This window comes from Nelumbo lutea, chromosome 1, assembly GCF_056320005.1.
Source record: "Nelumbo lutea isolate HS-2025 chromosome 1, American lotus-T2T, whole genome shotgun sequence".
NCBI classification, from domain to species: Eukaryota; Viridiplantae; Streptophyta; class Magnoliopsida; order Proteales; family Nelumbonaceae; genus Nelumbo; species Nelumbo lutea.
Genome location: NC_142684.1, coordinates 83,964,633 through 83,982,467, shown reverse-complemented (window position 1 = coordinate 83,982,467; position 17,835 = coordinate 83,964,633). Strand labels below are relative to the sequence as shown.

General features: G+C 40.9%; 2 non-coding genes across 2 annotated transcripts; both read left to right on the top strand.

Moving 5' to 3' along the window:
- Positions 1-3,321: 3,321 nt before the first annotated feature.
- LOC148875785 (small nucleolar RNA R71) lies at positions 3,322-3,428 on the top strand. The gene has a single exon (XR_016106223.1). It is a non-coding gene; the product is annotated as a small nucleolar RNA R71 (small nucleolar RNA).
- Positions 3,429-17,303: 13,875 nt separating this feature from the next.
- LOC148875784 (small nucleolar RNA R71) lies at positions 17,304-17,407 on the top strand. Its single transcript, XR_016106115.1, has one exon. It is a non-coding gene; the product is annotated as a small nucleolar RNA R71 (small nucleolar RNA).
- The last annotated feature ends 428 nt before the right edge of the window (positions 17,408-17,835 follow it).

Below are 17,835 nucleotides of genomic sequence, written 5' to 3'. Positions count from 1 at the left end.
TCGAATGTTGCTGGTTATCTCCTCTTTTGAGCTTACCGTGTCCAACCGGGAGAGATGGTCAGCAGCCAGGTTTGCAGCACCCTTCAGGTCTCTAATCTCAATGTCAAACTCTTGCAATAAAAGGATCCACCTGATCAGTCTTGGTTTTGAGTTTTGCTTGGTAAGCAAGTGCCTTAATGCCGAGTGATCTGTGTGGACAACAACCTTGGATAATATCAGATATGAACGAAACTTATCAAGTGCAAATATTACTGCTAACAGCTCCTTTTCTGTGGTGGTGTAATTGAGTTGGGGTCCAGTCAAGGTTCTGCTAGCATAGTAAATTGGCTGAAAATGTTTGTTCATTCTTTGTCCTAAAACAGCTCCTATAGCAAAATCACTCGCATCACACATCAATTCAAATGGGAGGGTCCAATCTGGTGCTATCATGATAGGTGCATGGATCAATTTGTCTTTCAAGATGTTGAAAGCATGAAGACATTCAGTTGAAAATTCAAAAGGCACTTCTTTCTGAAGCAAGGTAGATAATGGCTTGGAAATTTTTGAGAAATCTTTAATAAACCTTCTATAGAATCCGACATGTCCTAAGAAACTTCTCAAAGAATTAATAGATGTTGGGGTTGGTAATTTTCAATTGCCTCCACCTTGGCCTTGTCGACTTCTATACCTCTTTGAGAGATCTTGTGTCCAAGCACTATGCCTTCTTGCACCATAAAATGACATTTCTCCCAATTCAACACAAGATGTGTTTCTTTACATCTAGTAAGCACCTGTTCCAGATTATTCAAACATGTATCAAATGAAGAGCCAAAAACTGAAAAATCATCCATGAAGATCTCAATAAATTTTTCAACCATATCAGAAAATATAGACATCATACATCGCTGAAAGGTTGCTGGGGCATTGCATAACCCAAAGGGCATCCTTCGGTATGCAAAGGTTCCATATGGGCAAGTAAAAGTGGTCTTTTCTTGATCTTCTGGTGCAATTGGTATCTGGTTATACCCTGAATATCCATCCAAGAAACAATAATACTCATGCCCGGCTAGCCTCTCCAACATTTGATCCATAAATGGGAGAGGGAAATGGTCCTTCCGGGTGGCTTCATTTAATTTTCTATAGTCAATACACACACGCCATCCGGTAATGGTTCTAGTAGGGATGAGTTCATTTTTCTCATTTGGAACAACAGTCGTACCCCCTTTTTTGGGCACAACTTGCACAGGGCTTACCCAAGAACTATCAGAAATAGGATAAATGATCCCAGCATCTAACAACTTAATTATTTCAGCCTTTACCACTTCTTTCATGTTGGGATTCAGTCACCTTTGGGGCTGAACGGAAGGCTTGCTGTCCTCTTCCATCAAAATTCTGTGAGTGCAGATTGATGGATTAATGCCTTTGATATCTTCTACCTTCCAAGCTATAGCATTTTTGTGTTTCCGCAGCACTCTTAATAATTTTTCTCTTTGTAAGGGATTCAGTGCTGCGGAAATTATCACGGGGAGATCTGATGGTTCCTCAAGGAAAGCATACTCTAAATGGGATGGTAATTGCTTCAGTTCAAGGGTGGGGGGTTCTTGGGGTGATGGCTTACCTGATGGTCCGGGCAATTTGCCTAAGTTCTCTAATTTAAGAAACCCCTTTCCCTTGAATTGAGGCTTATCATTCAGGTATGCTATCATGAGGTTTATTTTTTCATTTTCTGTTTCTTCAAGTTCTCCCTGCTGGAGGCAGAGTTCAAGAGGATCAGTTATTCTACTTACCTGGAAGCATTCATCAATTGTCAATTCAATGGCATCAATCATAAAACAAGAATCATCACTAGAGGGTGCATGTTTCATAGCATCAGACATTTTAAAAATTATCTCCTCATCTTGTATCCTAAGGCTGAGTTGTCCTTGTTGGACATCAATCATTGCTTTCCTGGTAGCCAGGAAAGGTCTCCCTAGGATAAGCGGGACCTCCACATCTTCTTGCATGTCTAACACAATGAAATCAACTGGAAAAATGAATTTGTCAACTTTAACTAACACATCTTCTATGATCCCCCTAGGATGTCTAATGGATCTATCAGCCAATTGTAATGCCACTCTAGTGGGTTGGGGTTCATTCAACCCCAATTTCTTGAAGATAGAATATGGCATTAAATTGATGCTAGCTCCCAGGTCACATAAAGCTTTTTCAATTTTTAAACTGCCAATGGTACAAGGAATAGTGAAACTCCCTGGATCTTTGAGTTTCTGAGGCAGCTTGTTCAGAAGGATAGCAGAACATTCCTCATTTAATGCAACTGTAGCCACATCTCCCAGTTTCCTTTTGTTTGCCAATAATTCCTTCAAAAACCTTGCATAGTGTGGCATCTGGGCTAAAGCATCAGCAAAAGGAATATTAATATGTAAACTTTTAAATATTTCAAGAAACTTACCAAATTCCTTCTCCAATTTTTGTTGATTCAGCCTGTTAGGGAATGGAACTTGTGGTTGTTGGTGCATCCCTTGTTGTGCTTCTGGTTGTTCCGTCTTCTGTTGTCTGGTTCCAAGGCTTGTTTCTGCCTTGGGTTCAGCCCAATTCTTCTTTTCTACCTCAGGCAACTCTTTTCCACTTCTTAAGGTAATAGCTTGCACCTGCTCTCGTGGATTCACTTCAGTGTTGCTTGGAAGAGTTCCCGGCAGTCTGGAAGAGATTAATTGTGCCAATTGCCCCACTTGGTTTTCCAGGTTTTTGATTGAGGCTTCCTGGTTCTGGAACCTAGTTTCTGCACCTGCTATAAATTTTGTCATCAGTTCCTCCAAATTGGATTTCGGTTCAGGCTGATGATAAGTCTGGTGGAACGGCTTGGAAATATGCTGATTTGGCTAGGACTGGTTTGAATGTCCCCTCCATCCTGGATGAAAAGTATGGTGACTCTGGTAACCCTGCTGTCTTGACGAATTGCTGACATAGTCAACTTGTTCAGTAGATGGTCTGAACTGATTGCCAACTTGGCAGTCTGTACTGATGTGGCCTCCCCCACACAATTCACAATTAAGAGGCTGCACATGCATGGCAGCTATCTGCATTTCATCTATTTTTTTACTGAGTGCTCCTATTTGTGCAGCTAGTGCTGTATAAGTGTCAACATTATGCAAGCCTTGCTGCTTCCTAGTTTGAGTCCTTTCCGAATGCCATTGATAATTGTTGGCTGCCATTTCCTCAATAAGTGCATGGGCAACCTTAGGAGTTTTATTATTTATGGATCCTCCGGCTGCAGCATCTAATATGGTCTTATTTGAGTCAGTAAGACCATTATAGAAAGTCTGCACTTGCAGCCAAATGGGGAGGCCATGGTGAGGAACTCTCCTTAACAGCTCCTTGTATCGTTCCCATGACTCATATAAAGATTCCCCCTCTTGCTAGAAAAAAGTAGTGATGTCATTCCTCATTTTAGCAGTTTTAGAAGGGGGAAAATATTTAGAGAGAAAACGGCTGGCCATTTCGTCCCATGTGGCTATAGATCCTGCCAGTAATGAGTTCAACCAAGCTTTGGCTTTATCCTTCAAAGAAAATGGGAATAACCTCAGCCGGATGGCATCATCACTTACCCCATTGTGTTTGAAGGTGTCACAGATTTCCAAGAAGTTAGCAATATGGGCATTCGGATCCTCATGGGCCATACCACAAAACTGAACCGTATTTTGTATCATTTGGATTATGGCTGGTTTAATTTCGAAGTTATTGGCAGCAATAGTTGGCCTGATAATGCTGGAGACAGTCCCGGTGAGGGTAGGCTTGGCATAATCCATCATAGTTCTTTGTTCAGCCATTTCTTGTGCTTCTTGTCTGACTTGCTTAGCAGCTCTCAAACGGACACGGAGAGTCCGTTCAATCTCTGGGTCGTAAAGGATATCTTCCAGTTCAGGTCTGCTTGTCATAAACTGTTAAAGTCAAAGCAATAAAAATGCCAATATTCACAAAAGAAAATAAATAACTAATCCTATCACACTGAAAATGTAAAGTGAAGTATTGGAATACAAAACCTACATCCTATCATGAATAAATGAAGCCGATTATACTAAAAGCAGATTTAAACCAATCATCTTATTCAAGGTTCCTTTATCTACATCCATCGATTGCAACATCTGAATTCAGACCCAATTTAGATCTGAGTTCAGATCTACAAGTCTTTGGTATTGTTAGTCTAGAGAAATTAATAAATAATAATTCAGATCTGAGCTGGATATCTCATACACACTCATTGGTATACACTACAATATACATTCATTAAGGTTGGAATCAATTCTGTGATGCTTTAGGGCTGAAATCAGATCTGATCTGAAAAAAAAATTTAAAAGGATCTGAAATAAACTAAAACCAGTCCTGAGTTAGGCTTGGGTTAAAAACTCTACAATTGAAGCTCAAACCTGTATAGCTGATGCATATCAAACACTTGCTAAGACCTGAAAATTGGGTCTGCAATGTTTGGTATTGCAAGCTATTCGGCCCAACTTTTGTAGAAATCTGAAATCAGGTCTGCTAACTGTTGCACTATAGCAGCCTTGCTACAGATCTGAATGCTAAAAGAAATACTTGGAAAGTGCTAATTTTTCTTAAATATCTGAGGCATAACAATTATTCAATCCAAACATACACCTCCTTAGCTAATGTAGCTCGGTTACAAGTGGGTAAAGCCAAGAATTCAGTCCACCCAGAATTCATAGTATGCTCTGTATCAGTTCAGTCCTCACATCATATCAACTGCATTTCAGATTTGAATTTCTCTCATTCCTTGCTATCCATTCACCCTTGAGGCAGGTTGGATGTATCCTAGGGTGGATTGGGGTAGTGATGGCACCCAATTCACCTCAAACTTGCATCGGTTCAGATCTGAACTGAGCAGATCTGTAACAGCAGAATTCAGATCTGAACTCAAGTCTGAGTTTGGATCTGAATTCTCAATTGCCTTACCTTCAGTTATTGCTACCAAATTGTTTTTGGGGAATAGCAGAAGTTCCCTAGGGTGAATTGGGGTGGTGATGACACCCAATTCCCCTCAAAATTTCATCAGTTCAGGTCTGAGTTCAGAGGAACTCAGATCTGAACTGTTGCAGATCTGCAATAGCAGAATTCAGATCTGAACTCAGATCTGAGTTCTGATCCGAATTCTCAATTGCTCCTCTGGTTGTTCAAAAGATCTCCCCCTTTTTTTTTCATTTGTTTTTTTTTTTCTTTTTGTAATGAAAGAAAAGAATAATAAAATCTGAAACACAAGCAACTCTTTTCGGCTGAGTGCTGCAGATCTGAAATCTGCTGATCTGAGTGCCGAATGCAACTCAGATCTGCAACACTCATGTTTATGTGAATTTTTTTTTTCTTTTTGAAGGGAACAACATCAAGATTGAATAGAAATCAAATATGCCTTTATTAAAATGAAACTGAAACCAAAAAAAAGAAAGTAATCTACTTAAGAAAGAAGAAACATAACTACAGTAGTACAGCAGTTGCAGTCCAAGCTGAAATGAAAAAGTTAGCAAATTAACCCAACTATGAATGCAATGCTGAATGAGATCAGATTAAGAATGCTCAATGTTTCCTAATATTGTTTCTCTAAATCCCCGGCAACGGCGCCAAAAACTTGATGTGTGGCTCATTGTGACACTAGCAAGTGCACTAGCTGTTCAAGTAATAAAGTAGTGAGTGAAGTATCGTTCCCACGAGGATTTAGGAAACAATTACCAATACTAAATTGAACATTTCTTATCTGATCAACAAATAAATCAAAACTCTAATGAAAGCTAAGAAATCCTAAATTAAAATCTATCTAAATCATTGGTCCAATTGCCTTCAATTCAGGTTAGAAGAGTAAGCAGTAAATGTCAATCTCAGAATTCAGCAATCTATCAATTTGGGTCATTCGAATGAATCATGATTGAGCCTTGGTTTGGTGAAACCCCAAGGTCATGAACAGCCTCTCTCAAGTGCATGTTCATCCTATGCATGAGTGACGGTTCTTCTATCTCTAGCAAGAATCTAATCCTCATGCATGCATTTCTTCAAACACTTCTAAGGCATCAATTCAAATCTGAATTGATCACCAACTGAATTGTGCAAGTTATCTCTAACCTTGCACCCAATTCAGTTCTTGAATAGTAGATCTGAATTCCTAGAGTCTCTCTCAAGCACTCTAGGAATTCCAAGCTGTAGATTAATTCGCCCAATCTGAAAATTGCAGATCTGAATTCTCTTTCAAGCAATTCAGATCTTGCAATCTCAGATCTGAGAATTCAGATCTGAGTTTTGAAGGTTAGTTGGCCGAATTAATCTACAATCACACCCTTATTCAAGAAACTTCAAATACAATGCATGACCATTTGAATGAGTCAAAAAGAATTAGATTGCTGAACTGAAATTTTACAAGCTGAAATACATCAAGGAAGAATGGAAACAAGGAGAAAGAAGAAAGAACATATAACTAAGAAACTGAATTCAAATCAAAAGAGAATGAAACTACAAATGATTTATTACAGAAGATCTTTGAATCACAAACTCTCAATTCGAACTCACCTTCTTCTTCTAGCTTGCTTGTCTTGAACTTCCTTCAGCCCTTCTTCTTCTTCTTCCTTGCGCCTAGCCTTCTTCTCTTCTCTTCTCTCAAGGTGGCCGAACCTCTAAGAGTGGGAGAGCCTTCCTCTCAAGCAATTGAACAACTTTCTCCCCTCCTAGAGGCCTCCTTATATAGTTTTTCAAGGGGGCTCTTGCCCCTTCTTGAAGCCTCTAGAATGGGGTGTATTACACCCCTCATGAACCTTCTAGAGTGCTCCCTCCTTCTCTTCAAGAAACTCCTAGAAGTTGCCGCCCCTAGCTCCCTTTGGGCTGCTATTTGGGCTACAACTTAGCTTGCTTTTGAGCTCATGTGGGCTACACTCTAGGCTGTTATTTGGGCTAAAAATGGGCCTTCCTTGCTGGGCCAAATTCTCCTCATAGCTAGGCTTTATTTTCTTGGGTTTTCTCAAGGAATTCACTTGCTCTTTTTGGGCCGAAGTGCTCTCTCTTGCTTCCATGACCGGGCTGGACTGAAATTGGTCTTTTTGAACCTTCTTTTCTTGCCTTTTTCCTTCCTTTTCTTGGATTGATTATCCCTGAACTTATTCTTAGCATTAAGCTAAATTAAGGCAAAAATTAATAAAACCGGCATAAAAATCCATGCTAAAGTCCTCAAAAATTATAGATAAATTGTAAGTTCATCAATACTGCTTCTCTGGATCAGGTATATTCCTCCCATTTATCTTTTGGTACAGATCTGGTTGGATTATGGTTCAAGTAGGATCCTTGAATATTGTATTCTAAATTTAGGGAATATGATTCCCAGTTGAGAGAAGGTAGGAAATTTTTGAAATTCGCCCACCCATTCCGCAACCTTTATGGCGTCCATTAGATGGATCCTACCATTCTTTCAGGTCATTGGATGACTTCCCTCAGTGGTGGGTCCCACACCTCATCAAGAGGTTACGTGCGGAACCCTAACCGATTCAAGGCCCACCGAAATCTGGCTTTATGATAGTTAGTGGGAGCCACTTTGGTTTGACCTAAATCAAACTAGGGCATAATTTTGTTCCCTCCAGCTAATATGAGTGCATGTGATAGGGAGGTTCATATGATGAACTCTCTAAAGGCCTTCCATCATTAGCATGAGGATGGGTCATTCAGTAATGAGGAAACGCACTAGAAAATAGGCAATCCATTTGCTGTTGGGCTTGTCTTAGTGTTTCATAAGATGATAGGGGCGTCATAGACCGATGTGGGAGGGGCTTCACCAGAAAATGGGAACTCTCTCACAGTACCTTGGCGTTCACAAATATGATGGGTAAGCACTCACTGGACAGAAAGGTTTACCTGAAAACGGCTCTGGACCTTGTCTAACAGTGGCCAAAGGGAAAACTCATATGATGAGTGGATGTGATCCTTCACAGAAAGGTGGTGGGGTTATGCAGCTGAAACAGTTGGCTCCATGCACCCTATGTGATTTCCCACATTTCTAGAGACAACTCGTAGTCTCCGTCACTGAGAAAGGAGGGAAATCTCAGAGACGAATAAATGGAAATGGATCGTAGATTAAAATCCATATCTATGAAATGAACATGTATCGAATTAGGTTGTGGGCTGATGTTTGCTCTTTTATCAGAAAATGGCAAACGGATCTTTTGCAAAATAGCTTGATGACAACAAGTTGAAGGGCCCAAACTATGCTGACTGGTACAGGAACCTTATGCTGGTCCTAGCTTCTAAAAAGCTAGACAAAGTGGTAAAGAATCCTGCCCCGGAGCATCCGGGTGATAGGGCTTCTGAGGCCCAAAGGAGAGACTAACAAGAATGGGAGGAGAAAAACTCCCTTGCTTGGTGTTACATCATTTCCTCCTTAGACAACCCGATACAGAGGCAGTTCGATCAGATCAAACTTGCCAAAGACATATTGGACAGTCTCAGGACAATGTATGAAGAGCAGAATCGTTCTACTCGACAAAAGGTCTTGAAACAGTTCATTACCGCTCAAATGTCCAAGGGTCAACAAGTTCACAACCATTGTCTTCGGATGATGGGATACATCAACGAACTGGAGGCTCTTGGATACGGGCTGGACCTTGCTACCCAGATAGATGCTATCCTTAACTCTTTGCCTCCTTCCTTTAATCCGTTCATCATGAACTATAACATGAACAAGCTGAATGTCAGCTTACAAGAGCTTAGTAATATGTTGCAAAAAGCTGAAGAACTGATTAGAAAGGATGTGCCTGTAGCCATGCTTGTTGAAACTGGCAAGACAGGCAAGAGAAAGAGGAAGGCAAAGAAGCCTTAGAAGAAAGCCACTAAGAGCAAGAAGCAGAAGAAAGACAAAGCATCGGATGCCTGTCACTTCTGCAAGAAGACCGGCCACTGGAAAAGGAACTGTCCTGCCTACCTGGAATCCAAGAAAGGTAACTTCGAAACTTGTGTTATAGAAACCAATTTGTTGCTAGCTAATGCATCCTGGTGTATTGACTCCGGAGCTTCGACTCATGCTTGTAACTCACTGCAGGTGTTCAAGGTAAGCAGAAGACTGAGTGAAGGAGAAGTCATACTCTTCTTGGGGACTATTGCAACTATTGCAGCCGTGGCCATAGGAACCGTGGAATTAATTTTTAGAGAAGGAATAATTGTACTGAAAGACTGTCTTTATGTACCAAATTTAAGGAGAAATTTGATTTATGTATCAAAACTGTGTGCAGATGGTTATTCTATCTTCTTTAGTAATACGATTACTATTAAAAGAAACAACAGATTCATCACATACGGGGAACTGGAGAATGGTCTCTATGTTCTACATCCTTCTCTAGAAACTAACATAACAGAAACTACGTCGGCTGAAATCCCTAAGAAGAGAGCTCGTGATACAGTTAATCCCACGTGTCTGTGGCATTTTCAACTTGGCCACATCGGTGTTGACCGAATCACAAGGTTGGTAAAGAATGGTCCTTTGGATTTTCTAACTGTAGAAGATCTTCCTACTTGTGAGCCTTGCCTACAAGGCAAGATGATGAAACGGCCATTTAACGGTAAGCCTGAAAGATGTACGAGCACACTTGACCAAATACATACTGATGTATGTGGCTGCCTGAGTGTTGGGACACGAAATCAACATGTGTATTTCATCACCTTCACAGATGATTTTTCACGATACGGTTACGTGTACCTAATGAGACACAAGTCTGAATCCTTTGAAAAGTTCAAAGAGTTCAGACAAGTGGTTGAGAAACAGTTAGGGAGAGAAATTAAGGCCCTTCAATCTGATCGAGGTGGCGAGTATCTCTCTGACGAATTCAAGGACTACTTAAAGGACAATGGGATAGTATCACAATTAGCTCCTCCTGCTACACCACAACTTAACGGTGTTTCGGAGAGGAGGAATAGGACCTTATTGGATATGGTCTGGTCGCTTCTCATACACTCAGAGTTACCCACATCCTTTTGGGGTTACGCATTAGAGACTGCGATTTATTTTCTGAATCGGGTTCCAACCAAATCAGTTCCGAATACTCCATATGAACTTTGGACCGGAAATAAACCAAGTGTCAGACACTTGAAGATTTGGGGTTGTCCAGCACACATCAAAAGAACGAGTGCAGACAAGTTGGAATCTAAGACCAGCCGTTGCCTATTTGTAGGCTACCCAAAAGGCTCTGTAGGTTACCTATTCTATAACCCAAGTGAGCAGAAAGTGTTCTGCAGTCGTAATGTGCAATTCTTGGAAACTGACTATATCCTGGACAACCATCGTTAGGAAGTTGTTCTGGATGAGGAGAGCTCAAGAGCAGTGGGAGATGTCCCACAAGTTCTAGGTAGTGACCAACCTAGAAGATCCACTCGGGTATCCAGGCCACCAGTCCGTTATGGTTATGACCAGGATAGTTACCTGGTGGAAACCTTGACCAGTGAGGAGGATCCCGTGATTTACACGGAAGCTATGTTGGACGTAGATTCCCAGAAGTGGGTGGAGGCCATGAGAGCAGAGATGGACTCAATGGAGACGAATGGAGTCTGAACTCTAGTAGATCCGCCCTCCGGGGTAAAAGCAATCGGTTGCAAATGGATTTACAAGAGGAAGAAGGGCCTCGATGGTAAGGTTGAGACCTTCAAGGCTCGTGTGGTGGCGAAAGGGTACACTCAGAAAGAGGGCATCGATTATGAGGAAACCTTTTCGCCTGTGGCCATGCTTAAATCCATTAGGATCCTGCTAGCAGTAGCAGCATACCATGATTATGAGATTTGGCAAATGGATGTCAAAACTGCATTCTTGAATGGAGATCTTACTGAAGATATCTATATGCAGCAGCCGCAAGGCTTCATTGTTGTAGGACAGGAAAACATGGTATGTAAACTTAATAGATCCATTTATCGACTTAAGCAAGTTTTTAGAAGTTGGAACATCCGTTTTGACTCTGCCGTCAAATCGTTTGACTTCGAGCAGAATCCGGATGAACCCTGTGTCTACAGGAAGTACAGTGGAGATAAGGTTACCTTCTTGGTTCTGTATGTAGATGACATTCTACTCATTGGGAATGATGTAGGTATGTTAACTACGGTGAAAGTATGGCTATCACAGCAATTCTCCATGAAAGATCTTGGAGAAGCCTCCTATATACTGGGTTTTCGACTCTATAGAGATAGATCGAAGCAGATAATAGGATTATCCCAATCCGCTTATACTAACGAAATAGTCAAGAGATATAGCATGGAAAACTCCAAGAAAGGAAATGTTCCTTTCAGGCACGGTGTCACTCTCTCCAAGAAGATGTCTCCCAAGACTTCTGAGGAGATTGATGGCATGAAAGACGTTCCCTATGCCTCTGCCATGGGGAGTATCATGTATGCCATGTTGTGCACTCGTCCTGACATAGCTCAGGCAGTGAGTGTAGAAAGCAGATTTCAGGCCAACCCAGGGCAGGAGCATTGGACTGCTGTGAAAAACATACTTAAATACCTTCGAAGGACAAAAAGAGTTTTGTCTAGCATTCGACGGTAGCTCGCTACAAATCCAAGGGTATACAGATGCCGATTTCCAGTCAGACCCAGATGATAGAAAGTCTACATCTGGATATGTTTTTTCGATAGGATCGTGTGCTGTTTGCTGTAAAAGCAGCAAATAGGGGTCCACTGCAGACTCCACGACCGAGGCTGGGTACATTGCCGCAAGTGAGGCTACCAAAGAAGCCGTATGGATGAAGAAGTTCATTCATGAGTTGGGAGTAGTTCCATCCGACACATCACCCATCCCATTGTTGTGTGACAACAATGGAGCCATTGCTCAGGCTAAGGAGCCACGAGCCCACTCAAAGTCGAAGCACATCGAGAGGAAGTACCACGTACTGCGGGAGATTGTTGGTAGAGAGGACGTCCTGATTCAGAAGGTAGCGTCAGCGGAAAATGTAGCAGACCCATTGACAAAGCCACTATCACAGAAAGTGTTTGAGAAAGACGTGGAAAGCATGGGACTCCGGCTAGTACCTGATTGGACCTAAGTGCAAGTGGGAGCTGTTAGACAGTTTTGTATGCCCTTAGCTTCAATCAAAATTGATGTACTTTATGAGTTTATTGTAAATGAATAAAAGTGCATATTTGATTCATGTTCCCTTGGTATGTTTCTGTGTAATACCCATAAACTGGACACTTATTGAGACTCGTGTTAGTTTAGAATGTTCACAGCCAGTGGGTCAGTCTGGGGAGACCTATCCTGACAACGATGACACTGTGGTGCCACCAAGTCGGTTGGGGTGGCTTGTCTCAGCTACCGGGGTGAGACCCTAGGCACATATAGTGTGGGATTAATTGAATCTTTGAACTGGACCAGATTTCCAGTATTGCCCTGGACCTTGGAGATTGATGGGTAAAACTGGAAAGTTACACCCGACCCCTAGACTCGATTATGATACTGCACTAGGTGTCGGATCGGTCTATCTTTGATGTACCAATCAGTGAGATCTTAGCGGGGGTCAAAACATGGGTATGTTGGGACAATCCGAGAATTCATCTGAGTGGGTGATCATAGTGACAGGATCAGCCCCTTTGTCAGACAAGGGGAATGATCGGGGATGCGCTCTCACTGTTGGAAACGAAGACTGCCGGCAGCCGATTTCAACCGTTGAGATTTGTTTTCCAAAGTTTATTTTATATGAGATATAAAAGTATATATATTATGGTTTATAAAATGTTTGCAAAAGGTTTTAATTCCCGTGATCCATATAAGTGGAGAGTGCAACACTGTTCCTTGCAGCCGAGGGAGAGGTCCTCTCTTGTCGGGCAGTATATGATCATTATGGGCTGAGAGTTTAAGTGTAAGACCATTGAGGATAATACCTGATGGGCTAATCTTGCATCTGCCCACAGTCCCTGGGTGTTACAAGGTGGCTTGGCCCAGGGACCACTTAGGGTAAGTGTTGGGCCAATAGAGCCCATTTGATGGGTTTCAGGGGTTGCACTGTCTTAACAGTGTATTCGACCAGGCCTTGTAACAAAGGCTCGGCCGAACCCATGTGGCTGATGTGTAGATCAATGCTTGGGTCCCACTCCATACAAGGAAGCCCAAGTGGGCAGCAGTTAGGAAGGTTAAGTAGCACATAAGCTTGATGGGCCAGAAGCCCATTTCGAACTGGGCTATTTATTTAGTTAATTAAATGGGCGAATTCTGAGATGGATTAGCAGATTGGATAGGGTCTTAATCCTATCCACTCAGAGAGTCCAGATCTGAATGTGATTCAGATCTAGAAACCTCCTAATAAGATTAGGATAAAGCTAATATAATCTACAGATAAGATAAGGGTTTAACCTTATCACTAGAAGAGAAGGCTGATCCAAATATGATTTGGATAAGCACCTCCTAATGGGATTAGGAGCTGATCTTTTCAAGGTAACAAAAAGAAGGAGGGGGCGGCAGCCTTGAGAGACACCAAGAAACACATCAGATCCTCTTTAGTGCTGAAATCAAGAAGAGAGAATTCTGCACCCTGCGAATACTCTCTTGCCGCCTCCCTGCTCTTGTCGCCCTATTTTCCAGTTCGATCCCCAGCTGTGGGAGAAGTCAAGATTGGATCTTGACATCAGTTCTTTGAGAAAGGATTGAAAAGGAAGCTGTGCTCACGTTCCATCCTACTATTTCTTGCGAATGACAAAGTTCTTGGAGAAGAGCACTGCTGATTCTGCTCCATCCTACACTGCGCCATCTTCAGTGGGTGCCGTCTTTGGATCCTTCCTTGGGCGTGAACACCTTCGTTGGGAGATATTACTTCTCCGTATCAGGTATTATTCTCTTCCATTCCTTTTGGTTCAGATCTGGTTCAGTTTAAGGTTCAAGATTGATCCTTGAAAATATGATTTTCTAAATAGGGAATGTGATTCCCAGTTGATGGGAGAGGAAAAATTTTTGAAATTCGCCCCTTATTCCGCAATCTTTGGGCGTCCATGTGATGGATCTCTCATTCCTTCAAGAAGTCCCTTTAAGTGATAAGCGATAACCCTTTACCTTATCTGCAAATTAGATCAGCCATCTCCTAATCTAATTAGGAGGTTTCCAGATCTAAATCTCATTTAGATCTTGGACTCTCTAAGTAGATAGGGTCTGGGCCCAATCCTATCATTAAGCTTTTAAGTGATTAATCAAATTAGCCTAGTTCGAAATGGGCTTAAGGCCCATTTAAGGTTATGTATTCATTAAGCCTTCCAAATTGCTGCCTAGTTGGGCTTCCTTGTATGGCGTGGGACCCAAACATTGATCTACACATCAGCCACATGGGTTTAGCCCAGCCTTTGTTACAAGGCCTGGCCGAATACACTATTATGGACAGTGCATCCCCTAAAACCCATCAGATGGGCTCTATGGGCCCAACACATACCCTAAGTGGTCCCTGGGCCAAGCAACCTTGTAACACACAGGGACTATAGGCAGATGCAAGATTAGCCCATCAGGTATTATCCTCAATGGTCTTACACTTAACCTCTCAGTCCATAATGATCATACACTGCCCAACAAGAGAGGACCTCTCCCTCGGCTGCCAGGAACAGTGTTGCACTCTCTCTTCTATGGATCCCTGGAATTAAAATCTTTTGCAAATCATTTCGAAACCATAATGCATATACTTTTATATCTCATATTAAATATATTTTGTAAAACAAATCTCAACGATTGAAATCGGTTGCCGGCAGTCTTGGTTTCCATCAGTGAGAGTGCATCCCTGATCATTACCTTTATCCGACAAAGGGGCTGATCCTGTCACTATGATCACCCACTCAGATGATTTCTCAGACTGCCCCAACATACCCAGGTTTTGACCCCCGTTGAGGATCTCACTGATTGGTATATCAAAGACAGCCCAATCCAACACCTAGTGCAGTATCATAATCGAGTCTAGGGGTCGGGTGTAACTTTCCAGGTTTGCCCATCAATCTCCAAAGTCTAGGGCAATACTAGAATTCTGGTCCAGTTCAAAGATTCAATTAATCCTACACTGTATGTGCCTAGGGTCTCACCCTGGCAGCTGAGATAGGCCACCCCAACCGTCTTGGTGGCACCACAGTGTCAGCCTTGTCAGGATAGGTCTCCCAGACCGACCCACTGGCTGTGAACATTCTAAACTAACACCAGTCTCATTAAGTGTCCAGTTTAAGGGTATTACATAGAAACATACCAAGGGAGCATGAATCAAATATGCACTATTGATCATTTACAGTAAACTCATAAAGTACATCATCTTGATTGAAGCTAAGGGCATCCAAAACTGTCTAACACCATAGGCTTGAATCTTTCTTCCATCATGATTTTGTGCATGCAAACTGATGGACTTATTCCTTGAATGTTGCCAATGCTCCATCCAATCGCCCTTTTGTGTTCCTTAAGCACCCTTATCAACTTTTCTTCTTCAAGACCTGTCAAGTAAGAAGAAATAATCACAGGTAAGGTAGATGAATTCCTCTAGTAAACATATTTTAAATGTGAAGGAAGTGGTTTAAGTTCAAGAGTAGGAGGCTTCTCGATTGATGGCTTGGCTTTTGAAGAAGAGGAAGAAGTATCCAAAGGCAAAATTTTTTCTCTTTTTGTTACAAATCCTCTTTGCTTTTCTCTCAAATAGCTTACAACCTTATGCCTTTCATCTAAAATTTGTTCATTCACATCAAAAGAGTTAGCAATGTAATTTTCTATAGGATCATTTAACCAAAATGCATGAAATTTTCTTTTTGCCAAATCATCAATGCAATATATCATTAAGACTTCTTTTTCATCATTGGAATGTTTTATAGCCTTAAACACATTAAAAATAACTTCCTCATCATTAATCCTAAGGCTAAGTTTTCCTTGTTGGACATTAATTAAAGCTCTTCCTGTGGCAAGAAAAGGTCTCCCTAAAATTAGGGGCATATTATAATCTTCTTCTATGTCCAAAACGATGAAGTCAACAGGGAAAATAAATTTATCTACTTTTACCAAAACATCTTCCACTACTCCCCTTGGATATTTGATACTTCTGTCAGCCAATTGTAGAGAAATAGTGGTAGGTGTTGGCTCCTTCAACCCAAGCTTCCTGAAGACAGAAAAAGACATCAAATTAATGCTTGCACCAAGATCACATAAAGCCTTATCAAAATTACTTTTGCCAATGGTGCACGAAATAGAGAAGCTCCCTGGATCCTTGAGTTTTGGAGGTAATTTATTTTGTAGGATTGCTGAGCATTCGTTAATAAGTTTTACCATCTCAAACTCCTCCAACTTACTTTTGTTTGAAATTATTTCCTTCAAAAATTTGGCATAACTTGGCATCTGAGGAATAACATCAAGAAGAGGAATGTTAATATTTAACTTTTGAAACACTTTTAGAAATTTAGCAAATTGCTTATCCAAGTTAGCCTTAAGAAATATTTTAGGAAAAGGAAGAGGGGGTTTGTAGGATTTTAAATTAAGAGTAGTAGAACTTACCTTTTTCTCCATTGATGACTCATAGTCTCCTTCTTTGGCTTCAAGGTTTCAGTTTTCTTCCTCTTTTACCTACTCATCATCTTTTTCTTCTTTTCTAAGTTCTTTTCCACTTCGTAGAGTGATGGCCTTTACTTGTTCCTTGGGATTCTTCTCGGTATTGCTAGGTAATTCTCCTTGTGATCTTACTGAAATTGCTTGAGCAAGTTGTCCAATTTGAGTTTCCAACCCTTGAATTTTCCTCCATACTGTTGATAAATTTTGCCATCATATTCTCTAAATTTAGCTTTTTCTCTTATGGACTTTTTTTGTTGCTGCTACTGAAAGCCAGGAGGTGCTCTTTATTGGTTATTACTCAAAGAAAAATTTGGATGGATTCTCCATCCTGGATTGTAAGTATTGGAGTAGGGATTGAAATTGGACCTGTAGTCACCATAAGAAACAAAATTAGCTTGTTTAGAAGAAGAAAAAAAATGGATTTCCTACTTGACAGTCAACACTAGTGTGTTCCCCTTGCCCACAAAGCTCACAAGAAGGGAAGGGAACAGAAGAAATACTCATAGCTGAAATCACCAAAATTTCCAATTTCTTATTTAATGTAGTAAGTTGAATTGATAATGCAGTGATAGAATTGACATTATAAATTCCAACTCCCTTTTTATTTGCTCTCTTATTGCCCCATTGATAGCTATTGGCATCCATCTCCTCTAAAAGTTGATATGCTTCTTCGGGAGTTTTTCTCATAAGGGTACCACCTGTAGCTGCATCTAACATTGAACGATTAGATTGATTAACGCCACTATAAAAATTTTGCACTTGTATCCAAACACGTAGACCATGGTGAGGACACTTCTTAAGCAATTCCTTAAATATCTCCCATAACTCATATAAGGTTTCATTATCAAATTGAGAAAAAGTTATGTCATTCTTTAATTTAGCTGTTTTAGTAGGTGGAAAATACTTAGATAAAAACTTTTGTGCCAAGTCATCCCATGTAGCAATCGAACCTGCAGGAAAAGAGTTAAGCCAATCTTTTGCTTTATCTCTTAAGGAGAAATGAAATAACCTAAGTGTAATGGCATCATCACTAACTCCATTATGCTTAAAAGTATCACATAGTTTAAGAAAATTAGCAATATGAGAGTTAGAGTCATCGTTGGGGCCAGAAAATTGCATACTCATCTAGATCATCTGAATAATTGTAGGCTTAATTTCAAAATTATTTTCTTGCACATTAGGCCCCCTAATGCTTGATGTAGTATCATCCAGAGTAGGTATAGCGTAGGAGATCAATGTCTTTGGATTATTTTGGTTTTGAGCCATCTTGTTCTTTCTCTCCTTCATTCATTTTTTCAAAGTCCTTT